Source organism: Oncorhynchus mykiss, chromosome 12 (genome assembly GCF_057628025.1).
Source record: "Oncorhynchus mykiss isolate SJ-2025 chromosome 12, ASM5762802v1, whole genome shotgun sequence".
NCBI lineage: Eukaryota > Metazoa > Chordata > Actinopteri > Salmoniformes > Salmonidae > Oncorhynchus > Oncorhynchus mykiss.
This window is the reverse complement of record NC_143033.1, coordinates 84,103,152-84,118,847: the sequence shown is the minus strand read 5'-3', so window position 1 is coordinate 84,118,847 and position 15,696 is coordinate 84,103,152. Positions and strand designations below refer to the sequence as shown.

Sequence of the window (15,696 nt, the reverse complement as noted above, 5' to 3'; positions counted from 1 at the left end):
TGTGAAGGTGGTAAATTACCTTTTAATGGCATCAGACCGAGGCTCTGCATCTGTCCTCGTGCTCCTAGACCTTAGTGTTGCTTTTGATACCATCGATCACCACATTCTTTTGGAGAGATTGGAAACCCAAATTGGTCTACACGGACAAGTTCTGGCCTGGTTTAGATCTTATATGTCGGAAAGATATCAGTTTGTCTCTGTGAATGGTTTGTGACAAATCAACTGTACATTTCGGTGATCCTCAAGGTTCCGTTTTAGGACCTATATTTTACCTCTTGGGGATGTCTTTCGAAAACATCATGTTAACTTTCACTGCTATGCGGATGACACACAGCTGTACATTTCAATGAAACAGGGTGAAGCCCCAAAATTGCCCTCGCTAGAAGCATATGTTTCAGACATAAGGAAGTGGATGGCTGCAAACGTTCTACTTTTAAACTCGGACAAAACAGAGATGCTTGTTCTAGGTCCCAAGAAACAAAGAGATCTTCTGTTGAATCTGACAATTAATCTTAATGGTTGTACAGTCGTCTCAAATAAAACTGTGAAAGGACCTCGCCGTTACTCTGGACCCTGATCTCTCTTTTGAAGAACATATCAAGACCATTTCAAGGACAGCTTTTTTCCATCTACGTAACATTGCAAAAATCAGAAACTTTCTGTCCAAAAATGATGCAGAAAAATTAATCCATGCCTTTGTCACTTCTAGGTTAGACTACTGCAATGCTCTACTTTCCGGCTACCCGATAAAGCACTAAATAAACTTCAGTTAGTGCTAAATACGGCTGCTAGAATCCTGACTAGAACCAAAAAATGTGATCATATTACTCCAGTGCTAGCCTCCCTACACTGGCTTCCTGTCAAAGCAAGGGCTGATTTCAAGGTTTTACTGCTAACCTACAAAGCATTACATGGGCTTGCTCCTACCTATCTCTCTGATTTGGTCCTGCCGTACACACCTACACATACGCTACGGTCACAAGACGCAGGCCTCCTAATTGTCCCTAGAAATTCTAAGCAAACAGCTGGAGGCAGGGCTTTCTCCTATAGAGCTCCATTTTTATGGAATGGTCTGCCTACCCATGTAAGAGACGCAAACTCGGTCTCAACCTTTAAGTTTTTACTGAAGACTCATCTCTTCAGTGGGTCATATGATTGAGTGTAGTCTGGCCCAGGAGTGGGAAGGTGAACGGAAAGGCTCTGGAGCAACATACCGCCCTTGCTGTCTCTGTCTGGCCGGTTCCCCTCTTTCCACTGGGATTCTTTGCCTCTAACCCTATTACAGGGGCTGAGTCACTGGCTTACTGGGGCTCTTTCATACCGTCCCTAGGAGGGGTGCGTCACTTGAGTGGGTTGAGTCACTGATGTGATCTTCCTGTCTGGGTTGGCGCCCCCCCTTGGGTTGTGCCGTGGCGGAGATCTTTGTGGGCCAAACTCAGCCTTGTCTCAGGATGGTAAGTTGGTGGTTGAAGATATCCCTCTAGTGGTGTGGGGGCTGTGCTTTGGCAAAGTGGGTGTCCTCGGATGGGGCCACAGTGTCTCCTGACCCCTCCTGTCTCAGCCTCCAGTATTTATGCTGCAGTAGTTTATGTGTCGGGGGGCTAGGGTCAGTTTGTTATATCTGGAGTACTTCTCCTGTCCTATTCGGTGTCCTGTGTGAATTTAAGTGTGCTCTCTCTAATTCTCTCTTTCTCTCTTTCTTTCTTTCTCTCGGAGGACCTGTGCCCTAGGACCATGCCTCAGGACTACCTGACATGATGACTCCTTGCTGTCCCCAGTCCACCTGGCCGTGCTGCTGCTTCAGTTTCAACTGTTCTGCCTTATTATTATTTGACCATGCTGGTCATTTATGAACATTTGAACATCTTGGCCATGTTCTGTTATAATCTTCACCCGGCACAGCCAGAAGAGGACTGGCCAGCCCACATAGCCTGGTTCCTCTCTAGGTTTCTTCCCAGGTTTTGGCCTTTCTAGGGAGTTTTTCCTAGCCACCATGCTTCTACACCTGCATTGCTTGCTGTTTGGGGTTTTAGGCTGGGTTTCTGTACAGCACTTTGAGATATCAGCTGATGTACGAAGGGCTATATAAATACATTTGATTTGATTTGATGTGATGTTAATTTGCTATCTGGGGGGCCCTCAACCGATGTGTTCATAATATGCTATCTGGGGGGCCTGACCTCCAGTCTGCTCTCAACGCCCCCAAATAAAATAATAATATGAACTTTTATTTTGGGGGGAGGGGAGGGTTGGAGTCCCCTGGAGGTCGGGTTCCCATGGCACATGCCCTGCGTACCCATTCGGTAAGCCGGCCCTTTGTGTGTATGTGTCTGTCTTTCTGTCTGTGTGTGTGTGTAGGCTATGCATGCTCACTGGTACGTCTGTGTGAGTGTGTGTGATTCAGTTTATTTTCTATGCCATATCCTTGCTTTGTGGTGCACTAAATGAAAACAGAGCTAAATAGAGTAAGGCCTTACCAATGGGACACCATCTCCCCCATGACCTCTGCCTCCTGGAGGTGTGAGCTGCCTTGCCATGCTAAACATAACATGTATACAACATGCATGGAAAATGACTGACTCAGCTGTGCACTATTAAAAGAGCTCAAATCCCAAAGTATTGCTGGGGGGACGGGGACAGCTGGTCAGAGCTACAATCTGTGTGGGCTGGGGCTGGGAACATTGCCCCAAATGAGAAGACCTAACCAGGAATACTAGCAGACATTTTTCCACAAGATGGTCTAGCCACCTCAAACCGTTAAGTGGCAGCTGTGGGAATGATATCAAACCATACTATAGGTGTGAAATGGAGACAGTCAGCCAATGACACACGGCCAGGACAGTATTTGCACGTTTTGTGTTATGACACAGGGAAACTTGTTACTGTAACTAACGTATGTTCTGATTTCATTGTAGTTTGTGTAGGGATGGCAGGATAACATCTATGATTACGGTCCTTCGTTTTTTTTCACAATGTGTCTTTATTGCATTTGTTTCATTCATGTTATTCTTGGAACTATTACATTTATCGTGGAGTTGTGCTGATGTTACCGTACAGCTTTTGAAAATAACGTTGCTATAGTATTTTTGGGTCAGGGTATATTTGGAGCCTCCCTTTGGACAGACACACACTGTATAGTACATGGTAAACTGTGGCTTAAGTGCTATTACAACACTCAGTAGAACAAATACTGTGGACAAATTACACTTAAACTGTAATGGGACAAACTGGGATTGTCGTAGGTGGTTATTGCAAAGATATATTAATCTTAGGAGAGAAAGTTACTGTAAAGTGACTGTATCTTATACTGTATGAATGAGCTATGAAATGTTGAGTCACCTTGACTGTCTGACATATTCGGTATGCTTCACATTGACACTGTCCTAACTGAAGATGGGTTTCACTTTGCCCTTTGTGATAATTTGAGGTCATGTATCAAGGAGTATGTCTAGCTCCTTCTGATGAAACAACCAGACAGCATTTATTAGAGTGATCATACGTGCTATCTTTTAACTTGCTCTGTCACTACAGTACATGGTCAAAATCTGTCTCTTCAGTTTCCATTTCAGAGTTATAAGAGTAACTAAAGGCTTAAAGGCCCAGTGCATTCAAAAATGTGATTTTTCTGTGTTTTATATATATTTCCACACTATGAGGTTTGAATAATACTGTGAAATTGGGAACATGATGATAACGCCCTTTAACTGTAAGAGCTGTTTGAAAAGACCACCTGAAAAATCTGCCTGTTTTGATGGGATGGAGTTGTGGCCTGCCTGGTGACATCACCAGTTGGTAAATTAGTTAATAGACCAATAAGAAAGAGAGCTCCAACACTCTCAGCCAATAACAGCTAGTTTTCAGTTTTCTCCTCCAAATCTGATCACTCCCAGACAGTCCTAGCTAAATTCTTATTTGATAAATTGCCTTTTTCTAAAAGCATTTTTTTCTTCTTATTTTTGCCCATTTTAATTTAAAATAATCACCGTAAGGTACTAATTGTTGCCCGGAAATGATTTGATATTGAGATCAAAACATCTGCATTGGACCTTTAACGGTTGTCTTTAACAGGGTCTTTTGGATACCAAAATCATGGACCTGGAATGTCTGTTGGTATGAAATACATTTTGAGAATGTTCAATATTCTCACTTTGATTATACAATCACCCATAGAATTTGAATTTAATTCTTATTCTATGTATCACTTCTCATCCATTTGTCAATCCATTGATTATTGATTCATCTTGACATGCTTTCATCATATCATATAATGGACTGTAGACCGACGTGCATTTCTATAAGAATGCCCTGCATACTTCTGAACAATATATTTACTGCCTGTATTTTTAATTCAAAACTATTACGTTTTCTCACTAAACACTAAAACATGGCACTATATGCTACTGAAAATGATATTCCCATTGGTCTTTTCCAGAGTATGGACCCAGCTGCAATTCTGCTGGTGCCTGTTGTGGTGGTGGTAACAGCAGTGGTTATTTTCCTGCACAGTCTGGTGCTCAAATTCTTGTCCACAGCAATGGTACGCAACAAGGTGGTCGTGATAACAGATGCCTTAACAGGACTGGGAAAGGGTAAATCCTTTGTTTTGATTTTGAAAACAAAGCTCAGATATGAAGTGCACATAGAAAACTGTTACATTGTTACTAAAACAGTATTCTGTCTGTAAATGTATTAATGCAAACCTTTGCAGAATGTGCAAAGTTGTTTCACGAGGGAGGAGCTAGAGTCATCCTTTGTGGAAAAACTTTGGAAAAACTTGAAGGTTTTGCTGATAACCTGACTAGCGCTACAGACCCTAAATTAGTAAGTATGTCATAACTCTTAAACCCAACAGAGCAATTATATGGTCTTTATATGCTTGATATAAAGTTAAGTTTTATTAGCATTTATATGAATATGCATAAATTGTAAAGTGATCATGAATATCCTAAAGATTAATAACCATATATTACAATAATTTGGTCCTGCATCATTGTGAAATCCTCTTTCCCTTTCCTAGACCTTCCCTCCTAAACTTGTGCTGGTGGAGAGACGCTGGAGTGTTATGCCTTTCCGTGCCACTTGTGAGTTCAGTCATTTTCATACTGACAGCAGGCCTACTTCTGAATGTAGTTTGATGAAGTTTGAATTAACAGGTATTCAGATGTACAGTATGAGTTCCCTCAATAATGAAACAATTGTATGAGCGGGAGATCAGGGTCTGAATTTGGCTTTTGCTGGGTTTCAGATGCTGCCTCTTAAGCATGCGGTCCAAGCATCCTTTGACTGTCTGCGGGCTGAGGTCCAGGAGTATGGCATCTCTGTCAGCACTGTCAACCACACCATCATCTCCCCTCCATCTGGGGAAAAGACCAAGAAGTCCATCTGGTCAAGTAACCTGCTGTCTCAGTTGATGATCTTAAAACTGTGTGTTGTGTTGGTCTGACTACTCTAACCAACCTTATCCCCCCCCCTTTTCTCCGAAAAGAAGGTTATGGGCATCACACCAGCAGAGGCTGCCAATGAGATCCTGAAGATTCTGAACAGCAAGAAGAGAGAGGTGGTCATGGCTCACTCCCTCCCCAAGATGGCCATCTATGCCAGATCCCTAATGTTGCAGGAGTGAATAATGCTGCAGGAATGAATAATGCTGCAGGAGTGAATAATATTGCAGCTTTAGCAGACTCAGAGGAGCTGTAGTCAACATAGAATTGGATTGGCACTGGATTCTGGATACACACCACATAGAACTGGGAATAAGATGATGTGTTGGGCCAGCACTTATGACTGTCAAATATGGAGGACCAGCTGAGACCGGAATGAAAAGAGAAGAAGACAAAATGATTATTGAAATGTTGGAATGTTTTCAATGCTGAATGGACACAGGTGACTGAAAAAGATGTTGGAAAAATGTTTACTTGTAAAGTAAAATAACTTGGGTATTTCATAAGGTACACAACTTGCTTCAGCAGAACTGTCATATAGCAGAAATGAGGGAAACTGTTGTTTGTGTTATTGGGAACTGTATATTAGGCCTACAGAACCTAGAAATAAACCTTGTTTTGAGCTCTGTCTCCTTGTCTTTACCTTTCATAATATATGTAACATTGGTAAAGAGACCACTTTGTAATCTACAGATGGAATTGAAGACTCATATTTGTATTTTGTGACAGAGGTGGATGGTAATTTAATTACAATCTCAACTCATTAAAGTCATGAAGTAACTATTTTACGCTGGCTAGTGGACATCAATGGAATTGCATTGGGAAAGACTGCGCACAGCCATGAGCGAGAACTGACTCTTGAACAAGACAATCGATATGGCTGTACGAAAATTGATTTTCCGCGTCTATGCATTGAACAGCACACCTCATTCTGTAAAGGGTTTGAATACTCATATGTCTGCCTTTAGTGTATTGAGTCCTAACGCCGACTTGAGAGTAAAACATGACCGATACAACCTCTGCTTTTCTATCAACCTGGACGGCGAAGGTGAGCGTGAAACAGAGCAGGGATTGCCATTTACAACCAGGGGGTTATAGTAACTTGAGGCCGGTGTTCATGCATGGCCCACTTGGGAACGTTCCTAGTTAGGAACGCATGACTGTGGGGAATATAATATGTTACACGTATAAATAACATTTTACTCTCTTGGCACAGGACATCAGGATAGCGCGGTGCTGCGCTACAAATTTACGAGCAAGAAGGAGGTAGATCTACTGTCAACTTATGTACCCGAGTCTTTCAGGGGCAAAGGTGTTGCAGCTCTTCTGTCAAAGGAAAACTCTCATGACTTTGGAATCCCATGAAGTCAAAAACGTGTTTTACTGTGTTTTATATATATTTACACACAGGTTTGAATAATACTGTGAAATTGTGAAAATAATGTCCTTTTAGTGTAAGAACAGTTTGAAATGTCATTCTGTTTTGGTGGAATGGAGTTTTGGCCTGCCTGGTGACATCAACAGGCGGTAAATGAGTTAATGGTCCAATTACATATTGTTCCAAACTACTCTGCCAATAACAACTAGTTTTCAGTTTTTCCCTCCCTACTCAGACCACTCCCAGACAGTCCAAGCAAAATTATTGCTTGAGAAATTGCTCTTTGCTAATTGAAAACAATTTTGAAAACAATCACTGTAAGGTACTTAATTGTTACCCAGCAATTATTTGATATTGAGAATTTAAAAAATTTGACCTTAGTATAATAATTTTCTGTCTAAACATTTCTAGGTAGTATCTACACATTTTGAGATACGTAAGTCAACATTTTGAGATACTTTTTTCTAACCTTAATTTGACTATTCAAGTCAATTAATAACAAAATATTATTTACAATAACGGCCTACCAAGAGGCAAAAGGCCTCCTGTGGGGATGGGGCCCAACTTGTTAAATGTAGGACAAAACACACATCACAAAAAAAGAGACACCACAACACTGCATAAAGAGAGACATAAGACAACAACATAAAATGGCAGGAACATGACAATGCATGGTAGCAGCACAACATGACAACAACACAACATGGCGGTAGCAGCACAAACATGGTACAAACATTGTTAGGCACAGACAACAGCACGAAGGGCAAAAAGGTAGAGACAACAATACATCACGGGAAGTGTCAGTAAGTGTCCATGATTGATTGAGTCTTTGAATGTAGAGATGGAGATAAAACTGTCCAGTTTGAGTGTTTATTGCAGCTGTTTCCAGTTGCTAGCTGCTGCAAACTAAAAATAGGAGCGATACAGGGATGAGTGTGCTTTGGGGACCTTTAACCGAATGTGAATGGCAGAATGGGTGCTGTATGTGGAGGATGAGGGCTGCAGTAGATATCTCAGATAGGGGGGAGTGAGGTCTAAGAGGGTTTTATAAATAAGCATCATCCAGTGAGTCTTGCACCGGGTATACAGAGATGGCCAGTTTACAGAGGAGTATAGCGTGCAGTGATGTGTCCTATAAAATGTTGAGATATTAAGTCCTCGCCCTAGGGAGGACTCCTGGTCCTTTACACAGACACAGAGACAACAACTGTTAGTGGTCAATAGAGCTAAGTGCTGAGCATGCTTTATGCAGGGTTGCATCATGTAGGACTTTGCATCCGTAATTAAAAAGTTAATCACACAACAAACCATCGCTATTGTGTTGAGTTGTGTTGTGTTGTGTTGTGTTGTGTTCCTAGGCCGTCATTGTAAATAAGACTTTGTTCTTAACTTGCCTGGTTAAATAAAGGTTAAATGTCAAAAAATATATATACTATATGTATGATTTCCCATCACTACATTTTAGATAGTATTGACTTCTTTTTATGTGGTGGGAATTGGCTTCCACACATGACTCATGATGCCTGTGGTAACAAATAAATTGTTGCATGTTTGGTCCTATTTTTTAATTGCAATATTATTATTATTATGTGTTAGTACATTTGAACCATTCTCTCCTCTATTCAGGCTGCCATGGATTTTCTGGTGGAAGAAAACCTCAAGGCCCATATATCTTGTTGTTATATTAAGAAATATGTTGAGGAAACCACACTTCTTGGTTATAAGGATCTTATTATAGTCTGAATAAACTGCATCCTTGATGAATAGTGGTTGGAAAGAATGGTAATTATAAAAATACAAAATACTTTAAAATAATGTATTCAGTATATACAGTACTAGTCAAAAGTTTGGACACACCAACTCATTCAAGGGTTTGTCTTTATTTTTACTATTTTCTACATGGTAGAATAATAGTGAAGAGAATCAAAACTATGAAATAACACATGGAATCATGTAGTAACCAAAAAAGTGTTAAACAAATCAAAATATATTTTAGATTCTTCAAGGTAGCCTTGATGACAGCTGACAGAAACTGACAGATGACAGAAACGGAAGTCCACCATTACTTTAAGACATAAATGTCAGTCAATCCGGAAAATGACAAGAACTTTTAAAGTTGTACAGTCGCAAAAACCATCAAGCGCTATGATGAAACTGGCTCTCACGAGGACCACCACATGAAAGGAAGACCCAGAGTTACCTCTGCTGCAGAAGATGAGTTCATTAGTTACCAGCCTCAGAAATTGCAGACCAAATAAATGCTTCACAGAGTTCAAGTAAAAGACACATCTCAACATCAACTGTTCAGAGGAGACTGTATGAATTAGGCCTTCATGGTCAAATTGCTGCAAAGAAACCACTACTAAAGGACACCAATAATAATAAGAGACTTGCTTGGGCCTAGAAACACGAGCAATGGACATTAGACTGATCTGGTCTGATGAGTCCAAATGTGAGATTTTTTGTTCCAACCACTGTGTCTTTTTGCGACACAGAGTACGGATGATCTCTGCATGTGTGGTTCCAACTGTGAAGCATGGAGGAGGAGGTGTGATGGTGTGGGGGTGCTTTGCTGGTGACACTGTCAGTCATTTATTTAGAATTCAAGGCACACTTAGCCAGCATGGCTACCACAGCATTCTGCAGCGATACGCCATCCCATCTGGTTTGCGCTTAGTGGGATTATCATTTTTTTTTAAACAGGACAATGATCCAACACACCTCCAGCCTGTGTAAGGGCTATTTGACCAATAAGGAGAGTGATGGAGTGCTGTATCAGATGACCTGGCCTCCACAATCACCCGATCTCAACCCAATTTAAATGGACTGCAGAGTGAAGGAAAAGCTGCCAACTAGTGCTGAGCAGATGTGGGAACTCCTTCAAACTGTGGGAAATGCATTCCAGGTGAATCTGGTTGAGAGAATGCCAAGAGTGTGCAAAGCTGTCATCAAGGCTACCTTGAAGAATCTAAAATATATTTGGATTTGTTTAACACTTTTTTGGTTACTACATGATTCCATGTGTTATTTCATAGTTTTGATGTCTTCACTAGTAATCTACAATGTAAAAATACAAATAAAGAAAAACCCTTGAATGAGTGGGTGTGTCCAAACCTTTGACTGGTACTGTATGTATATATATATATATATTTAAAAAATAATAATAATACATATGGATTATTTTGCAGTCTACTTTATTTTGCGTTCTCTGACCATGCCTTTGAGAAATATTTATTCAGGAGTACGTTCAATGAGAGGCCAAAATAAGCAACCATGTCTGAGTCACTTCAAATGTAGCTTACTATTTCCATCAGAAAGGAAAAATGATATTGATAGAAATAATTCTTCTTTATAAAGTTATCTGTTGAATAATCTCTTATATTTGTTTGTACATTTTTCATTGATTGAACAATTGTCATTTCTATAATAGATTACATTGATATCAAACACCCTCTCCTTGTCATGTCTTCAGTAGAGAGCTACCCAGTCTAGTCCGGGTCTTCATAATGTTGTTCTTTTGTTCTCAAGAAATATAACACCTGCAGAATAGAGGATAGACTTTATTGATTGAATCATCCCAATTCAGGATTTGTACAGAATAAAAATAGGATAAAGAAACAGGATGTTTTTTGCAAATCAGATTACAGTTTTTAATCTAGTCATAGATAGGGATCCTGTACTAATCTCTGAATACTCAAGAAGTAAAGAGTAATCTCCTTTAAAATAGTATTATCTGGAAGTGACAGTGGGTTTAAGGGCTTTAGTTCTAATCAAGAGGATATTGCCTTTCAGGACAGCAGTATAGTGCTCAGACCTTATAACTCTACAATTACTACTGTACTACGGGGATTTGGAAAGTAACCTTATCCTTTGGACCGGTTTTTGGAGAGACAAAATACGGTTATTGTAATGGTACCGCACTGATGATACAAGGACAATGTTTGTTGAAAGAGCTGCTATTACAACAGTACGTTACAGACACTTTTTTTAGTTCCAATTAATGTAACATTTTGTATTAAATATTCATTGGACATGTCGAGGGCAGTTATATTGTGTGATAATAAGGAAAGATTATTGTGGGCCGGTGGTGACTAATTCATTTTCTGGGGGCGTTTTAAGATGACTTGATTGGGTATAGACCAAAGATCCTTGAAGAGCAATACACCTTTTGTAAATAACATGACATAACAATCTCTTAGTACTCAGCTCAGAGGTCAAGAGTCTTATCTGTGATTGCAGGATGGGGAGGCGTACAAGGTAAAAATGCCACATGTGGGGCCACATTAGCGTACTATTGTGAACATGCCTCTGCATACATTTAAGAAGATCTCTATAGGTAATCTGCTGGATTCAGAGAATTGGATTGAGATTCAGCACGTTGGAAGAGAAGAGGAGCGGGTTCTATAGAAACAGTTAACAATGACCATTATAGTCATTTCTCATAGTATACCTATTTATTTAAGAACATGTTTAGGAAAGTTTACCTTTACAAAGCCCTAAGAACTAAAACAGAACCACAAGCCATGAAATAATTATTTGGAAGAAGTATTACAGCACAATGTTGATTTAACCTCACAACAGACCAATTATGACTTGCCTTGGAGCAGCTGTGAGAAAGACCTGTCATTTCAGTTGCAGAAAAATCTCTTCTTGTTAACTACAGAGAAGCAGCTCTGCTTCGTTATGAAGTAAGACATAGCACAAATATATTGATCACACTTACATGTATCTCCCTTCAGAGTTTGAGTGAGACTAACAATTCAACAGATGACACTTACCACTTAGCAGCAAACCTACAGTGGACAAATATCGCTATCACTCATTTAACTTGATTTGAGTGTCACAATAATATTGCAGTGGTACTGTGTAACATAAACTAGGCAAAAAAAGAAACGTCCTCTCACTGTCATCTGAGTTTATTTTCAGCAAACAACATGTGTTAATATTTGCATGAACATGACAAGATTCAACAACTGAGACATAAACTAAACAAGTTCCACAGACATGTAACTAACAGAAATTGAATAATGTGTCCCTGAACAAAGGGGGGAAAGGGGGGTCAAAATCAAAGGTAACAGTCAGTATCTGGTGTGGCCATCAGCTGCATTAAGTACTGCAGTGCATTTCCTCCTCATGGACTGCACCAGATTTGCCAGTTCTTGCTGTGAGATGTTACTTCACTCTTCCACCAAGGTACCTGCAAGTCCCCGAACATTTCTGGGGGGAATGACCCTAGCCCTCACCCTCTGATCCAACAGGTCCCAGACGTGCTCAATGGGATTGAGATCTGGGCTCTTCGCTGGCCATGGCAGAACACTGACATTCCTGTCTTGCAGGAAATCACACACAGAATGAGCAATATGGCTGGTGGCATTGTCATGTTGGAGGGTCATGTCAGGATGAAGCTGCAGGAAGGGTACCACATGAGGGAGGAGGATGTCTTCCCTGAAATGCACAGCGTTAGGATTGCCTGCAATGACAACAAGCTTAGTCCAATGATGATGTGATACACTGCCCCAGACCATGATGGACCCTGCACCTCCAAATCAATCCTGCTCCAGAGTACAGGTCTCAGTGTAACACTCATTCCTTCAATGATAAACGTGAATCCTGTCTGGTCCAGTGACGGTGGGTTTGTGCCCATAGGCGACGTTGTTGCTGGTGATGCCTGGTGACGACCTGCCTTACAACAGGCCTACAAGCCCTCAGTCCAGCCTCTCTCAGCCTATCGCAGACCGTCTGAGCACTGATGGAGGGATTCTGCGTTCCTGGTGTAACTCGGGCAGTTGTTGTTGACATCCTGTACCTGTCCCACAAATGTGATGTTCGGATGTACCGATCCTGTGCAGGTGTTGTTACACGTGGTTTGCCACTGCGAGGATGATCAGCTGTCCGTCCTGTCTCCTTTAGGCATCCCTTAGGTACGGACATTGCAATTTATTGCCCTGGCCACATCTGCAGTCCTCATGCCTCCTTGCAGCATGCCTAAGGCATTTTCACGCAGATGAGCAGGGACCCTGGGCATCTTTCTTTTGGTGTTTTTCAGAGTCAGTAGAAAGGCCTCTTTAGTGTCCTAAGTTTTCATTACTGTGACCTTAATTGCCTACCGTCTGTAAGCTGTTAGTGTCTTAACGATCGTTCCACAGGTGCATGTTCATTAATTGTTTATGGTTCATTGAACAAGCATGGGAAACAGTGTTTAAACACTTTACAATAAAGATCTGTGAAGTTATTTGGATTTTTACGAATTATCACACACACACACACACACGATCAGATATGCTTGGGGCATGTGAGGCTGTGGAATGTAAGCCGTAGGAAGGTGATTTCAGTGGAGGGTAGCAGCAGCATCCTCACATCTTCATCCATCATTTCTCCACCCTATAATCCAATGTGGTCATTTTCCAGAACAAACAGGGATTTATCTGAGATAACAGATGCGTAGACATGTCTCTGCTTTCTAAAGTGAACTTTAATCCCTATGTATTTACAATGCACCGGGTCTTATTAAACAATGATCCCAGATGTGATGCAGAAACCAGGTCACCCTGCACTGCACAGCAGGTATCCCGCATGACTGAAACGCCTCAATCACACCGACAGTTATTGCATTTTGGTACACCAGAAGTACATTCATTTCCAGTGGGACGCTGCGTTTGCCTTGCAGCATTGCGTTGCAGAGGCATTGCAGTGCATTCTGTGTGGTGCATATGTTGGATTTATCGAATGTATGCATCATACTATGTGCGTAAACGGCTTGACAGAAATGGTAGCAGAAGGTGAATGTTGAACTCACATATCCAGATGATGCTGTGTATTTTAGGAAACCAGTGATGGACACAGTCTAATTTAGATGTAGATGAAAGCCTCTATTATTTTGCCAACCTTCAGATGTGAGTCTGGAAGAGAAAGACAGGGTCCCCGTATTGAAGCCACATCATTGGTGGCAATACCTTGGGCTTTCACAGCAAACTGTTTGAATTCTCTCTTCAAATCAAATCAAATGTTATTTGTCACATGCGCCAAATGCAACAGGTGTAGGTAGACCTTACTGTGAAATGCTTACTTATAAGCCCTAACCAACAATTCAGCTTTAAGAAAGTATAATTACTAAATAAACTAAAGTCAAAAATAAATGTAAAAAAGAACACAATAAAATAACTTGTCCTATCTCACATGACCCTTGCTTCAAATGTAACAATAAAATCTTTGTTTAAATGTGATGATGTTGAATAAATGTAGAAAACTGATTGGATTTGAAAAAAGACATCAACGTAAGGGAATGTAGTCACTTTTAACCTAAATCCAAAGACATGGTGACATTTTTTGTTGATTTCATGTTGAATTCACGTTAGTTGACAACTCTACCAAATTTAAATCAAAACTAGACATTGAACTGAAGTCTGTGCCCAGTGGATTATTTTCACTGATATTTCCACAGCATATTATTTGATCCAATATGAATCTCCTGGTGACTTTATTTTTGTAAAGCTTGTTTAGGCTTCTGTCCACCAGAATGCTTGTGAATGCTTCTCTCCACCTGAAGGCTTGTGAAGGCTTCTCTCCACCTGAAGGCTTGTGAAGGCTTCTCTCCACCTGAAGGCTTGTGAAGGCTTCTCTCCACCTGAAGGCTTGTGAAGGCTTCTCTCCACCTGAAGGCTTGTGAAGGCTTCTCTCCACCTGAAGGCTTGTGAAGGCTTCTCTCCACCTGAAGGCTTGTGAATGCTTCTCTCCACCTGAAGGCTTGTGAAGGCTTCTCTCCACCTGAAGGCTTGTGAAGGCTTCTCTCCACCTGAAGGCTTGTGAATGCTTCTCTCCACCTGAAGGCTTGTGAAGGCTTCTCTCCACCTGAAGGCTTGTGAAGGTTTCTCTCCACATGAAGGTTGTGAAGGGTTCTCTCCACGTGAAGGCTTCTCTCCAGATGAAGGTTTCTCTCCATGTGAAGGCTTCTCTTCAGCCTCTTGCGTCTATTGTTTGTCAAAGCTTTTCACTTATAAGGATGTGCATTGGATTTCTGGTAAACTACATCTGAGTTTGAATCAGAAATGGCATTATTTGATTATAATAGCATGGATTGCTCTTTAAAGGTTCCACCAGAGTACACAGATCATATTAAATTAAGGGACATAAGTGGAGTTGGCTCCAATGTCAGATTGTACAGTGACAATTTCCTGGTAAACCGTGTAAGCTTACAATACACAGTTTCCTGTTCAGATGAGATTTCACAGTATCAGAAATGACCCATATGACCCATAATGCAGTCATTATTGGGCTGTCCTTCCATAAAAAAAGATTTTCACTATGATGCTGTGAAAAAAAGCAGAATCAGACACAAACCCCCTCCCTGTTTAACTTAATACCTCTGCCAGGAGATTATCCTGGTTGTATTACCAACTATTACGTCATGATGCCTATGTACAGGGCTTTCTGTCTGTGGATGCAAAGAACAATATTCAATCATTGCAAAACAATGTGTGTTAAGTCATGCAAGGAACCCCCCAAAAAATATGCATGGTCAGCTGTTCCCATATATGCCTCAAAAACTGTAATATGAATTGCATAAATCTATATTTATTGAGGAAATTGTCACCTGAAAATTGTCAAAGCTGAAATGAGTTCCCTTGTGGTGTTATTTCCCTCCTGACCAACATAATACCATAGCCTGAGGAAGGAAAGCAAATTGCATATCTAATGCAAACATTGAGAAAGAAAGTTATCCTAAAGCTGATGTTACAGGATCATGGCTCAACAGTTTAAGGTTGAGCAGTGAAACCCGCCTTCTCTACCATCCCTCCAATCAAGGTAGAGCAGCACTGAAAGATGCGCACAGCATCTCCAGATTATGGTTAATATAGCAGTGTCAGATGAGCAAGAACA

At 40.8% G+C, this 15,696-nt stretch overlaps 2 long non-coding RNA genes across 2 annotated transcripts; both read left to right on the top strand.

Moving 5' to 3' along the window:
* Positions 1–5,245: 5,245 nt before the first annotated feature.
* LOC110538581 (uncharacterized) lies at positions 5,246–6,063 on the top strand. Its single transcript, XR_016484769.1, has 2 exons — positions 5,246–5,390; positions 5,486–6,063. It is a non-coding gene; the product is annotated as an uncharacterized LOC110538581 (long non-coding RNA).
* A 187-nt stretch (positions 6,064–6,250) lies between these two features.
* On the top strand, positions 6,251–8,370 carry LOC118937898 (uncharacterized). Its single transcript, XR_005035307.2, has 2 exons — positions 6,251–6,489; positions 6,658–8,370. It is a non-coding gene; the product is annotated as an uncharacterized LOC118937898 (long non-coding RNA).
* The last annotated feature ends 7,326 nt before the right edge of the window (positions 8,371–15,696 follow it).